The sequence below is a fragment of the Oncorhynchus keta genome, unplaced genomic scaffold (genome assembly GCF_023373465.1).
Source record: "Oncorhynchus keta strain PuntledgeMale-10-30-2019 unplaced genomic scaffold, Oket_V2 Un_contig_195_pilon_pilon, whole genome shotgun sequence".
Lineage (NCBI taxonomy): Eukaryota > Metazoa > Chordata > Actinopteri > Salmoniformes > Salmonidae > Oncorhynchus > Oncorhynchus keta.
The window spans coordinates 154,017-166,898 of record NW_026281563.1 but is presented as its reverse complement, the minus strand read 5'-3'; the positions used below and the strand labels follow the sequence as shown (position 1 = coordinate 166,898).

The window sequence follows — 12,882 nt, the reverse complement described above, 5'->3', positions numbered from 1 at the left end:
CACACACACACACACACACACACACACACACACACACACACACACACACACACACTGAACACATACACTGGACACACACACACACACACACTGGACACACACACATATTGGACACACACACATTTGGACACACACACACACACACACACACACACACACACACACACACACACACACACACACACACACACTGGACATAGACACACACACACGCTGGACACACACACACACACTGGGGACACACACACACAAACACACACACAATGGACACACACACACACATATTGGACACACAAACACATTGGACACACACACACACATATTGGACACACACACACACACACACACACACAAACACACTGGACACACACACACACTGGACACACACACAAATTGAACACACACACACACACTGGACACACACATTGGAAACACACACACACTGAACACACACACAGACACGCTGGACACAGACACAGACACAAACACTGGACACATACACACAGACACACACATTGGACACACACACATATTGGACACACACACATTGGACACACACACACACACACACACACACACACACACAGACACGCTGGACACAGGCACACACACAAACACTGGACACATACACACACACACACACTGGACACATACACACACACACATTGGACACAAACACATTGGATACACACACACTGGACACACAAACCCTGGACACACACACACACTGGACACACACTGGACACACACACATTGGACACAAACACATTGGATACACACACACTGGACACACAAACCCTGGACACACACACACACTGGACACACACTGGACACACACACACACGCTGGACACACACCAGTGGTTGCTAGGCAGTTTCTGTATCACAGTTTCTATCCCAGTTCTATCTGCCTGTTAAATCAGTTTCTGGACCACAGGTTCTAGAACAGCTTCTATCCCAGTTCTATCTGCCTGTTAAATCAGTTTCTGGACCACAGGTTCTAGAACAGCTTCTATCCCAGTTCTATCTGCCTGTTAAATCAGTTTCTGGACCACAGGTTCTAGAACAGCTTCGATCCCAGTTCTATCTGCCTGTTAAATTAGTTTCTGTACCACAGGTTCTAGAACAGCTTCTATACCAGTTCTATCTGCCTGTTAAATCAGTTTCTGGACCACAGGTTCTAGAACAGCTTCGATCCCAGTTCTATCTGCCTGTTAAATCAGTTTCTGGACCACAGGTTCTCGAACAGCTTCTATCCCAGTTCTATCTGCCTGTTAAATCAGTTTCTGTACCACAGGTTCTAGAACAGCTTCTATACCAGTTCTATCTGCCTGTTAAATCAGTTTCTGGACCACAGGTTCTAGAACAGCTTCGATCCCAGTTCTATCTGCCTGTTAAATCAGTTTCTGTACCACAGGTTCTAGAACAGCTTCTATACCAGTTCTATCTGCCTGTTAAATCAGTTTCTGGACCACAGGTTCTAGAACAGCTTCGATCCCAGTTCTATCTGCCTGTTAAAATCAGTTTCTGGACTACAGGTTCTAGAACAGCTTCTATCCCAGTTCTATCTGCCTGTTAAATCAGTTTCTGGACCACAGGTTCTAGAACAGCTTCGATCCCAGTTCTATCTGCCTGTTAAATCAGTTTCTGGACCACAGGTTCTCGAACAGCTTCTATCCCAGTTCTATCTGCCTGTTAAATCAGTTTCTGTACCACAGGTTCTAGAACAGCTTCTATACCAGTTCTATCTGCCTGTTAAATCAGTTTCTGGACCACAGGTTCTAGAACAGCTTCGATCCCAGTTCTATCTGCCTGTTAAAATCAGTTTCTGGACTACAGGTTCTAGAACAGCTTCTATCCCAGTTCTATCTGCCTGTTAAATCAGTTTCTGGACCACAGGTTCTAGAACAGCTTCGATCCCAGTTCTATCTGCCTGTTAAATCAGTTTCTGGACCACAGGTTCTAGAACAGCTTCTATCCCAGTTCTATCTGCCTGTTAAATCCGTTTCTGGACCACAGGTTCTAGAACAGCTTCTATCCCAGTTCTATCCGCCTGTTAAATCAGTTTCTGGACCACAGGTTCTAGAACAGCTTCTATCCCAGTTCTATCTGCCTGTTGAATCAGTTTCTGGATCACAGGTTCTAGAACAGCTTCTATCCCAGTTCTATCTGCCTGTTAAATCAGTTTCTGGACCACAGGTTCTAGAACAGCTTCGATCCCAGTTCTATCTGCCTGTTAAAATCAGTTTCTGGACTACAGGTTCTAGAACAGCTTCTATCCCAATTCCATCTGCCTGTTAAATCAGTTTCTGGACCACAGGTTCTAGAACAGCTTCTATCCCAGTTCTATCTGCCTGTTAAATCCGTTTCTGGACCATAGGTTCTAGAACAGCTTCTATCCCAGTTCTATCCGCCTGTTAAATCAGTTTCTGGACCACAGGTTCTAGAACAGCTTCTATCCCAGTTCTATCTGGCTGTTAAATCAGTTTCTGGATCACAGGTTCTAGAACAGCTTCTATCCCAATTCCATCTGCCTGTTAAATCAGTTTCTGGACCACAGGTTCTAGAACAGCTTCTATCCCAGTTCTATCTGCCTGTTAAATCCGTTTCTGGACCATAGGTTCTAGAACAGCTTCTATCCCAGTTCTATCCGCCTGTTAAATCAGTTTCTGGACCACAGGTTCTAGAACAGCTTCTATCCCAGTTCTATCTGCCTGTTAAATCAGTTTCTGGACCACAGGTTCTAGAACAGCTTCTATCCCAGTTCTATCTGCCTGTTAAATCAGTTTCTGGACCACAGGTTCTAGAACAGCTTCTATCCCAGTTCTATCTGAATGTGAAATCAGTTTCTGGACCACAGGTTCTAGAACAGCTTCTATCCCAGTTCTATCTGCCTGTTAAATCAGTTTCTGGACCACAGGTTCTAGAACAGCTTCTATCCCAGATCTATCTGCCTGTTAAATCAGTTTCTGGACCACAGGTTCTATAACAGCTTCTATCCCAGTTCTATCTGCCTGTTAAATCAGTTTCTGGACCACAGGTTCTAGAACAGCTTCTATCCCAGATCTATCTGCCTGTTAAATCAGTTTCTGGACCACAGGTTCTAGAACAGCTTCTATCCCAGTTCTATCTGCCTGTTAAATCAGTTTCTGGACCACAGGTTCTAGAACAGCTTCTATCCCAGATCTATCTGCCTGTTAAATCAGTTTCTGGACCACAGGTTCTAGAACAGCTTCTATCCCAGTTCTATCTGCCTGTTAAATCAGTTTCTGGACCACAGGTTCTAGAACAGCTTCTATCCCAGTTCTATCCGCCTGTTAAATCAGTTTCTGGACCACAGGTTCTAGAACAGCTTCTATCCCAGTTCTATCCGCCTGTTAAATCAGTTTCTGGACCACAGGTTCTAGAACAGCTTCTATCCCAGTTCTATCTGCCTGTTAAATCAGTTTCTGGACCACAGGTTCTAGAACAGCTTCTATCCCAGTTCTATCTGCCTGTTAAATCAGTTTCTGGACCACAGGTTCTAGAACAGCTTCTATCCCAGTTCTATCTGCCTGTTAAATCAGTTTCTGGACCACAGGTTCTAGAACAGCTTCTATCCCAGTTCTATCTGCCTGTTAAATCAGTTTCTGGACCACAGGTTCTAGAACAGCTTCTATCCCAGTTCTATCTGCCTGTTAAATCAGTTTCTGGACCACAGGTTCTAGAACAGCTTCTATCTCAGTTCTATCTGCCTGTTAAATCAGTTTCTGGACCACAGGTTCTAGAACAGCTTCTATCCCAGTTCTATCTGCCTGTTAAATCAGTTTCTGGACCACAGGTTCTAGAACAGCTTCTATCCCAGTTCTATCTGCCTGTTAAATCAGTTTCTGGACCACAGGTTCTAGAACAGCTTCTATCCCAGTTCTATCTGCCTGTTAAATCAGTTTCTGGACCACAGGTTCTAGAACAGCTTCTATCCCAGTTCTATCTGCCTGTTAAATCAGTTTCTGGACCACAGGTTCTAGAACAGCTTCTATCCCAGTTCTATCTGCCTGTTAAATCAGTTTCTGGACCACAGGTTCTAGAACAGCTTCTATCCCAGTTCTATCTGCCTGTTAAATCAGTTTCTGGACCACAGGTTCTAGAACAGCTTCTATCCCAGTTCTATCTGCCTGTTAAATCAGTTTCTGGACCACAGGTTCTAGAACAGCTTCTATCCCAGTTCTATCTGCCTGTTAAATCAGTTTCTGGACCACAGGTTCTAGAACAGCTTCAATCCCAGTTCTATCTGCCTGTTAAATCAGTTTCTGGACCACCGGTTCTAGAACAGCATCTATCCCAGTTCTATCTGCCTGTTAAATCAATTTCTGGACCACAGGTTCTAGAACAGCTCCTATCCCAGTTCTATCTGCCTGTTAAATCAGTTTCTGGACCACAGGTTCTAGAACAGCTTCTATGCCAGTTCCATCTGCCTGTTAAATCAGTTTCTGGACCACAGGTTCTAGAACAGCTTCTATCCCAGTTCTATCTGTCTGTTAAATCAGTTTCTGGACCACAGGTTCTAAAACAGTTTCAATCCCAGGTCTATCTGTCTTTTAAATCAGTTTCTGGACCACAGGTTCTAGAACTCTAGAACAGTTTCTATCCCAGTTCTATCTGCCTGTTAAATCAGTTTCTGGACCACAGGTTCTAGAACAGCTTCTATCCCAGTTTTATCTGCCTGTTAAATCAGTTTCTGGACCACAGGTTCTAGAACAGCTTCTATCCCAGTTCTATCTGCCTGTTAAATCATCAACCTAAACTGTTTCCATCAGACTATTAGAACATGACTGAACCTTTTGGTTCCTTTTCTGATCTTTTACCACTTTGCATTTTTTATGATATATTTTACTGTTTGTGTTTGTACCACAGGAGGTTGGTGGGACCTTAATTGGGGAGGACAGGCTTGTAATGGCTGGAGGGGAATAAGTAGAATGGTATCAAACACGTGGTTTCCATGTGTTCCATTTCATTCACTCTGTTCCAGACATTATTATGAGCCGTCCTCCCCTCACCAGCCTCCTCTGGTATGTACTGTCCTATATGTGAGAGAGATCCAACAAGGAATTACAATGTATGTATTACTTTTAATACCTGCAAATAAACTACTAGAACTCCTTATAAATGTCTGGGCTGTTGGCGTCTGACAATATTACAGGAATATTCTGCAAATGTTGATGAAGACGTCACTCAATCCACCCAAAACAACATGCAGTCTTTCCACAAGACTCCCATGAAGTTATAGTGTGACGTTATGAGTTGACGTTAAAGTAACATTCTCAGAACATACTGCACTTGTTTAATACTGTTTTAGATGGATCCTCTGTTTATCATCTTGTTTTATACTGTTTTAGATGGATCCTCTGTTTATCATCTTGTTTTATACTGTTTTAGATGGATCCTCTGTTTATCATCTTGTTTTATACTGTTTTAGATGGATCCTCTGTTTATCATCTTGTTTTATACTGTTTTAGATGGATCCTCTGTTTATCATCTTGTTTTATACTGTTTTAGATGGATCCTCTGTTTATCACCTTGTTTTATACTGTTTTAGATGTATCCTCTGTTTATCATCTTGTTTTATACTGTTTTAGATGGATCCTCTGTTTATCATCTTGTTTTCTACTGTTTTAGATGGATCCTCTGTTTATCATCTTGTTTTATACTGTTTTAGATGGATCCTCTGTTTATCATCTTGTTTTATACTGTTTTAGATGGATCCTCTGTTTATCATCTTGTTTTATACTGTTTTAGATGGATCCTCTGTTTATCATCTTGTTTTATACTGTTTTAGATGGATCCTCTGTTTATCATCTTGTTTTATACTGTTTTAGATGGATCCTCTGTTTATCATCTTGTTTTATACTGTTTTAGATGGATCCTCTGTTTAAACATTTAAACTCTTACAATAACACCAATGTGATCATTTGCTCTGTTTTTTATGTTGAATAACAAATTGTACAATTATATATATTTGCTCCATAGTTGTAGAAGTATACAAGGATATATTGTACTTTTCATAATTAAACATACTTGAAACAAGAAAAAGCATGTTACTTGTGAAAACAGTTTGGTTATTGATTCTTCATTGACTCTGCCAGTCGCAGGTTGATGTTTGTCATGAATCTTGACCTGGAGGCAGAACTGTGTGATTTCCTCTAAATATGCCAGCTACAAAGTCAAATTGTGTGTGGAAAATAATGTTGTTTTATGGTCTTAATTTAAGGGAAGGATTAGCAGTGTGGTTAAGATTGAGGTTAGGATTAAAATCTGATTTTATTTACTTTGTGCCTGTGCCAACTAGTGACCTCTTTGCTGAACTGCCTCCAGGGCAAGATTTATGACAATAAATGCCAACCTGCCTCCCAGTCATCCCCTCCTTATCTTTACAAGGCTGCAGAACATACAAGCTAGTGATGTGGGGGTTCTCTCAATACCCTCAGTCCCCAGGTGGGTAGATGGCAGATTGTATAAAGAGAAGCTAGTGATGTGGGGGTTCTCTCATAACCCTCAGTCCCCAGGTGGGTAGATGGCAGGTTGAATAAAGAGAAGCTAGTGATGTGGGGGTTCTCTCATAACCCTCAGTCCCCAGGTGGGTAGATGGCAGGTTGTATAAAGAGAAGCTAGTGATGTGGGGGTTCTCTCATAACCCTCAGTCCCCAGGTGGGTAGATGGCAGGTTGAATAAAGAGAAGCTAGTGATGTGGGGGTTCTCTCATAACCCTCAGTCCCCAGGTGGGTAGATGGCAGGTTGAATAAAGAGAAGCTGGTGATGTGGGGGTTCTCTCATAACCCTCAGTCCCCAGGTGGGTAGATGGCAGGTTGTATAAAGAGAAGCTAGTGATGTGGGGGTTCTCTCATAACCCTCAGTCCCCAGGTGGGTAGATGGCAGGTTGAATAAAGAGAAGCTAGTGATGAGGGGGTTCTCTCATAACCCTCAGTCCCCAGGTGGGTAGATGGCAGGAAGTATACAGAGAAGCTAGTGATGTGGGGGTTCTCGCATAACCCTCAGTCCCCAGGTGGGTAGATGGCAGGTTGTATAAAGAGAAGCTAGTGATGTGGGGGTTCTCTCATAACCCTCAGTCCCCAGGTGGGTAGAGGACAGGTTGAATAAAGAGAAGCTAGTGATGTGGGGGTTCTCTCATAACCCTCAGTCCCCAGGTGGGTAGATGGCAGGTTGAATAAAGAGAAGCTAGTGATGCGGGGTTCTCTCATAACCCTCAGTCCCCAGGTGGGTAGATGGCAGGTTGTATAAAGAGAAGCTAGTGATGTGGGGGTTCTCTCATAACCCTCAGTCCCCAGGTGGGTAGATGGCAGGTTGAATAAAGAGAAGCTAGTGATGTGGGGGTTCTCTCATAACCCTCAGTCCCCAGGTGGGTAGATGGCAGGTTGAATAAAGAGAAGCTAGTGATGTGGGGGTTCTCTCATAACCCTCAGTACCCAGGTGGGTAGAAGGCAGGTTGAATAAAGAGAAGCTAGTGATGTGGGGGTTCTCTCATAACCCTCAGTCCCCAGGTGGGTAGATGGCAGGTTGAATAAAGAGAAGCTAGTGATGTGGGGGTTCTCTCATAACCCTCAGTCCCCAGGTGGGGACCATGAATGTATAAAACATTAAGGACACCTTTCTTTCCATGACAAACTGTGAATCCAGGTGAATGCTGTGATTCCTTATTATTCACTTGTAGATGAAAGGGAGGAGAAAGGTTCTCTGGGATATTTGGGACGCTAACGTCCCACTTGGCCAAAAGCCAGTAAAAATGCAGAGCGCCAAATTCAAATAAATTACTATAAAAATCAATCTTTCATGAATTCACACATGAAAGACACCAAATTAAAGCTACACATGTTGTGTATTCAGCCAACATGTCTGATTTCAAAAGGATTTATGGCGAAAGCACACCAAACGATTGTTAGATCAGTACACAGCCACAGAAAAACACAGCCATTTTCACAGCCAAAGATAGGAGTCACAAAAAGCAGAAATATAGATAAAATTAATCACCAACCTTTGATGGTCTTCATCAGATGACATTCATAGGACTTCATGTTACACAATACATGTATGTTTTGTTCGATAATGTGCATATTTATATCAAAAATCCCGGTTTACATTGGCGCCATGTTCAGAAATGCCTCCAAAATATCCGGAGAAATTGCAGAGAGCCACATCAAATAACAGAAATACTCATCATAAACTTTGATGAATGATACATGTTTTACATAGAATTAAAGATACACTTGTTCTTAGTGCAACCTCTGTGTCAGATTTTAAAAAAACTTTACGGAAAAAGCAAACCATGCAATAATCTGAGACGGCGCTCCGATATAAACAACATTTCTCCTCCATGTTGGAGTCAACAGAAATACGAAATTACATCATAAATATTCCCTTAATTTTGATGATCTTCATCATAATGCACTCCCAGGAATCCTAGTTCCACAATAAATGGTTTATTTTTCTGATAATGCCCATTAATTATGTACAAGTAGCTACTTTTGCTATCCCGTTTAGTACACATGTCCAAACGCTTGCGCAGGTCCAGGCGAAAACTTCATTAAGTTATATTACAGGATGAATAAACTTGTCAAACTAAGTAGAGAATCAGTCTTCAAGATGTTGTTGTCATAAATATTCAATAACGTTCCAACCGGAGAATTCCTTTGTGTCTACAGAAGTAATGGAACGCAAGGCGATATCATGTGGAATGTGCATGACCAGGAACTGGCTCTCTGCCAGACCGCTGACTCAAACACCTCCCATCCAGCCCCACATCACAGTAGAGGCTTCATTCAACATTCTACAGACTGTTGACATCTAGTGAAAGGTGTAGGCAGTGCAAACAGATCCATATCTTACTGGGATTTGAATAGGCGATGAGTTGAAAATCGACCAGCCTCAGAATTCTCACTTCCTGTTTGAATTTTTTTCTCACGTGTTTGCCAGCCATATGAGTTCTGTTATAGTCACATACATCATTCAAACAGTTTTAGTTTTAGACATTTCAGAGTGTTTTATATCCAGTAGTAATAATAAGCATATATTAACATCTGGGACAGAGTAGGAGGCAGTTCACTCTGGGCACGCTATTCATTCAAAGTGAAAATGCTGCCCCCTATCCTAGAGAAGTTTTAAAGAAGGATTTTTAAGCCTGGAGACAATTGAGACATGGATTGTGTATGTGTGTCATTCAGAGGGTGAATGAGCAAGACAAGTGCCTTTGAACGGGGTATGGTAGTAGGTGCCAGGCGCACTGGTTTGTGTCAAGAACTGCAACACTGCTGGGTTTTTCACGCTCATGTTCGACCAGCCAAAGGACATCCAGCCAACTTGACAACTGTGGGAAGCATTGGAGTCAACATGGGTCATCATCCCTGCGGAACTCAATGTTAGGAATGTGTCCTTCATTTTTAGTCCACTCAGTGTATAACCTGTAGACTACACTGCTCAGTTAGAGTAATATCTAGTCCACTCAGTGTATAACCTATAGACTACACTGCTCAGTTAGAGGCCGTCTGTTAAACTTCTCTTCCTCTAGTCCCACTTTACAGGGAGAATCTGGTCCTTCTGTCTCCATTTCAGTAGTTATTATTCTGAAACCTCTCTGACGGTGTCCAGGGTGTTTTATCTTCTTCACTCCCAGCTCTTTTATTAAGTATTTTATTAACTGTTTTCCAGAGAATAGTTATGGTATTGATACCCACTTCCCCAGAGAATAGTTATGGTATTGATACCCACTTCCCCAGAGAATAGTTATGGTATTGATACCCACTTCCCCAGAGAATAGTTATGGTATTGATACCCACTTCCCCAGGGAATAGTTATGGTATTGATACCCACTTACCCAGAGAATAGTTATGGTATTGATACCCACTTCCCCAGAGAATAGTTATGGTATTGATACCCACTTCCCCAGGGAATAGTTATGGTATTGATACCCACTTCCCCAGAGAATAGTTATGGTATTGATACCCACTTCCCCAGAGAATAGTTATGGTATTGATACCCACTTCCCCAGAGAATAGTTATGGTATTGATACCCACTTCCCCAGGGAATAGTTATGGTATTGATACCCACTTCCCCAGGGAATAGTTATGGTATTGATACCCACTTCCCCAGGGAATAGTTATGGTATTGATACCCACTTCCCCAGGGAATAGTTATGGTATTGATACCCACTTCCCCAGAGAATAGTTATGGTATTGATACCCACTTCCCCAGGGAATAGTTATGGTATTGATACCCACTTCCCCAGAGAATAGTTATGGTATTGATACCCACTTCCCCAGAGAATAGTTATGGTATTGATACCCCCTAACCCAGAGAATAGTTATGGTATTGATACCCCCTAACCCAGAGAATAGTTATGGTATTGATACCCACTTCCCCAGAGAATAGTTATGGTATTGATACCCACTTCCCCAGAGAATAGTTATGGTATTGATACCCACTTCCCCAGAGAATAGTTATGGTATTGATACCCACTTCCCCAGAGAATAGTTATGGTATTGATACCCACTTCCCCAGAGAATAGTTATGGTATTGATACCCACTTCCCCAGAGAATAGTTATGGTATTGATACCCACTTCCCCAGAGAATAGTTATGGTATTGATACCCACTTCCCCAGAGAATAGTTATGGTATTGATACCCCCTAACCCAGAGAATAGTTATGGTATTGATACCCACTTCCCCAGAGAATAGTTATGGTATTGATACCCACTTCCCCAGAGAATAGTTATGGTATTGATACCCACTTCCCCAGGGAATAGTTATGGTATTGATACCCACTTCCCCAGAGAATAGTTATGGTATTGATACCCACTTCCCCAGAGAATAGTTATGGTATTGATACCCACTTCCCCAGAGAATAGTTATGGTATTGATACCCACTTCCCCAGAGAATAGTTATGGTATTGATACCCACTTCCCCAGAGAATAGTTATGGTATTGATACTCACTTCCCCAGAGAATAGTTCTTCACTCTGAAGTTTCTAAAACTGTTTGAATGATGTCTGTGACTATAATAGAACCCATATTGCAGGCAAACACCTGAGAAAAAAATCCAAACAGGAAGTGAGAATTCTGAGGCTGGTCGATTTTCAACTCATCGCCTATTCAAATCCCAGTAAGATAGATCTGTTTGCACTGCCTACGCCTTCCACTAGATGTCAACAGTCTGTAGAACGTTGAATGAAGCCTCTCCTGTGATGTGGGGCTGGATGGGAGGTGTTTGAGTCAGTGGTCTGGCAGAGAGCCAGTTCCTGTTCATGCACATTCCACATGATATCGCCTTGCGTTCCATTACTTCTGTAGACACAAAGGAATTCTCCGGTTGGAACCTTATTGAATATTTATGATAACAACATCTTGAAGATTGATTCTCTACTTAGTTTGACAAGTTTATTCGACCTGTATTATAACTTTTTGAAGTTTTCGTACGACGTTCGCCTGGACCTGCGCAAGTTTTTGGACATGTTTACTAAACGTGCTTGCTAAAGTAGCTACTTTTTTAAATGAATGGACATTATTGAACAAAACAACAATTTATTGTGGAACTAGGATTCCTGGGAGTGCATTCTGATGAAGATCATCAAAGGTAAGGGAGTATTTATGATGTAATTTCGTATTTCTGTTGACTCAACATGGAGGAGAAATGTTGTTTATATCTGAGCGCCGTCTCAGATTATTGCATGGTTTGCTTTTTCCGTCAAAAATTTTTAAATCTGACACAGCGGTTGCACTAAGAACAAGTGTATCTTTAATTCTATGTAAAACATGTATCATTCATCAAAGTTTATGATGAGTATTTCTGTTATTTGATGTGGCTCTCTGCAATTTCTCTGGATATTTTGGAGGCATTTCTGAACATGGCGCCAATGTAAACCGGGATTTTGATATAAATATGCACATTATCGAACAAAACATACATGTATTGTGTAACATGAAGTCCTATGAATGTCATCTGATGAAGATCATCAAAGGTTAGTGATTAATGTTATCTATATTTCTGCTTTTGTGACTCCCATCTTTGGCTGTGAAAATGGCTGTGTTTTTCTGTGGCTGTGTACTGATCTAACAATCGTTTGGTGTGCTTTCGCCATAAATCCTTTTGAAATCAGACATGTTGGCTGAATACACAACATGTGTAGCTTTAATTTGGTGTCTTTCATGTGTGAATTCATGAGATTGATTTTTATAGTAATTTATTTGAATTTGGCGCTCTGCATTTTTACTGGCTTTTGGCCAAGTGGGATGTTAGCGTCCCACAGATCCCAGAGAGGTTAACCTTTCTCCTCCCTTTCATCTACAAGTGAAAAATAAGGAACCATAGCTTTCACCTGGATTCACAGTTTGTCATGGAAAGAAAGGTGTCCTTAATGTTTTATACATTCATGGTCCCCACCTGGGGACTGAGGGTTATGAGAGAACCCCCACATCACTAGCTTCTCTTTATTCAACTTGCCATCTACCCACCTGGGGACTGGGGGTTATGAGAGAACCCCCTCATCACCAGCTTCTCTTTATTCAACCTGCCATCTACCCACCTGGGGACTGAGGGTTATGAGAGAACCCCCTCATCACCAGCTTCTCTTTATTCAACTTGCCATCTACCCACCTGGGGACTGGGGGTTATGAGAGAACCCCCACATCACTAGCTTCTCTTTATACAACCTGCTATCTACCCACCTGGGGACTGAGGGTTATGAGAGAACCCCCACATCACTAGCTTCTCTTTATTCAACCTGCCATCTACCCACCTGGGGACTGGGGGTTATGAGAGAACCCCCTCATCACTAGCTTCTCTTTATTCAACCTGCTATCTACCCACCTGGGGACTGAGGGTTATGAGAGAACCCCCAT

General features: G+C 42.1%; 1 long non-coding RNA gene across 2 annotated transcripts; it reads left to right on the top strand.

Annotated features, from left to right (window-relative positions):
* Window positions 1–6,494: 6,494 nt before the first annotated feature.
* On the top strand, window positions 6,495–7,667 carry LOC127920486 (uncharacterized). Of its 2 annotated transcripts, none has more exons than XR_008106369.1 (4): window positions 6,495–6,911; window positions 7,054–7,109; window positions 7,251–7,407; window positions 7,479–7,667. It is a non-coding gene; the product is annotated as an uncharacterized LOC127920486 (long non-coding RNA). The 2 variants fall into 2 exon arrangements; XR_008106368.1 differs by having other exon boundaries at window positions 6,495–6,967; window positions 7,039–7,109.
* The last annotated feature ends 5,215 nt before the right edge of the window (window positions 7,668–12,882 follow it).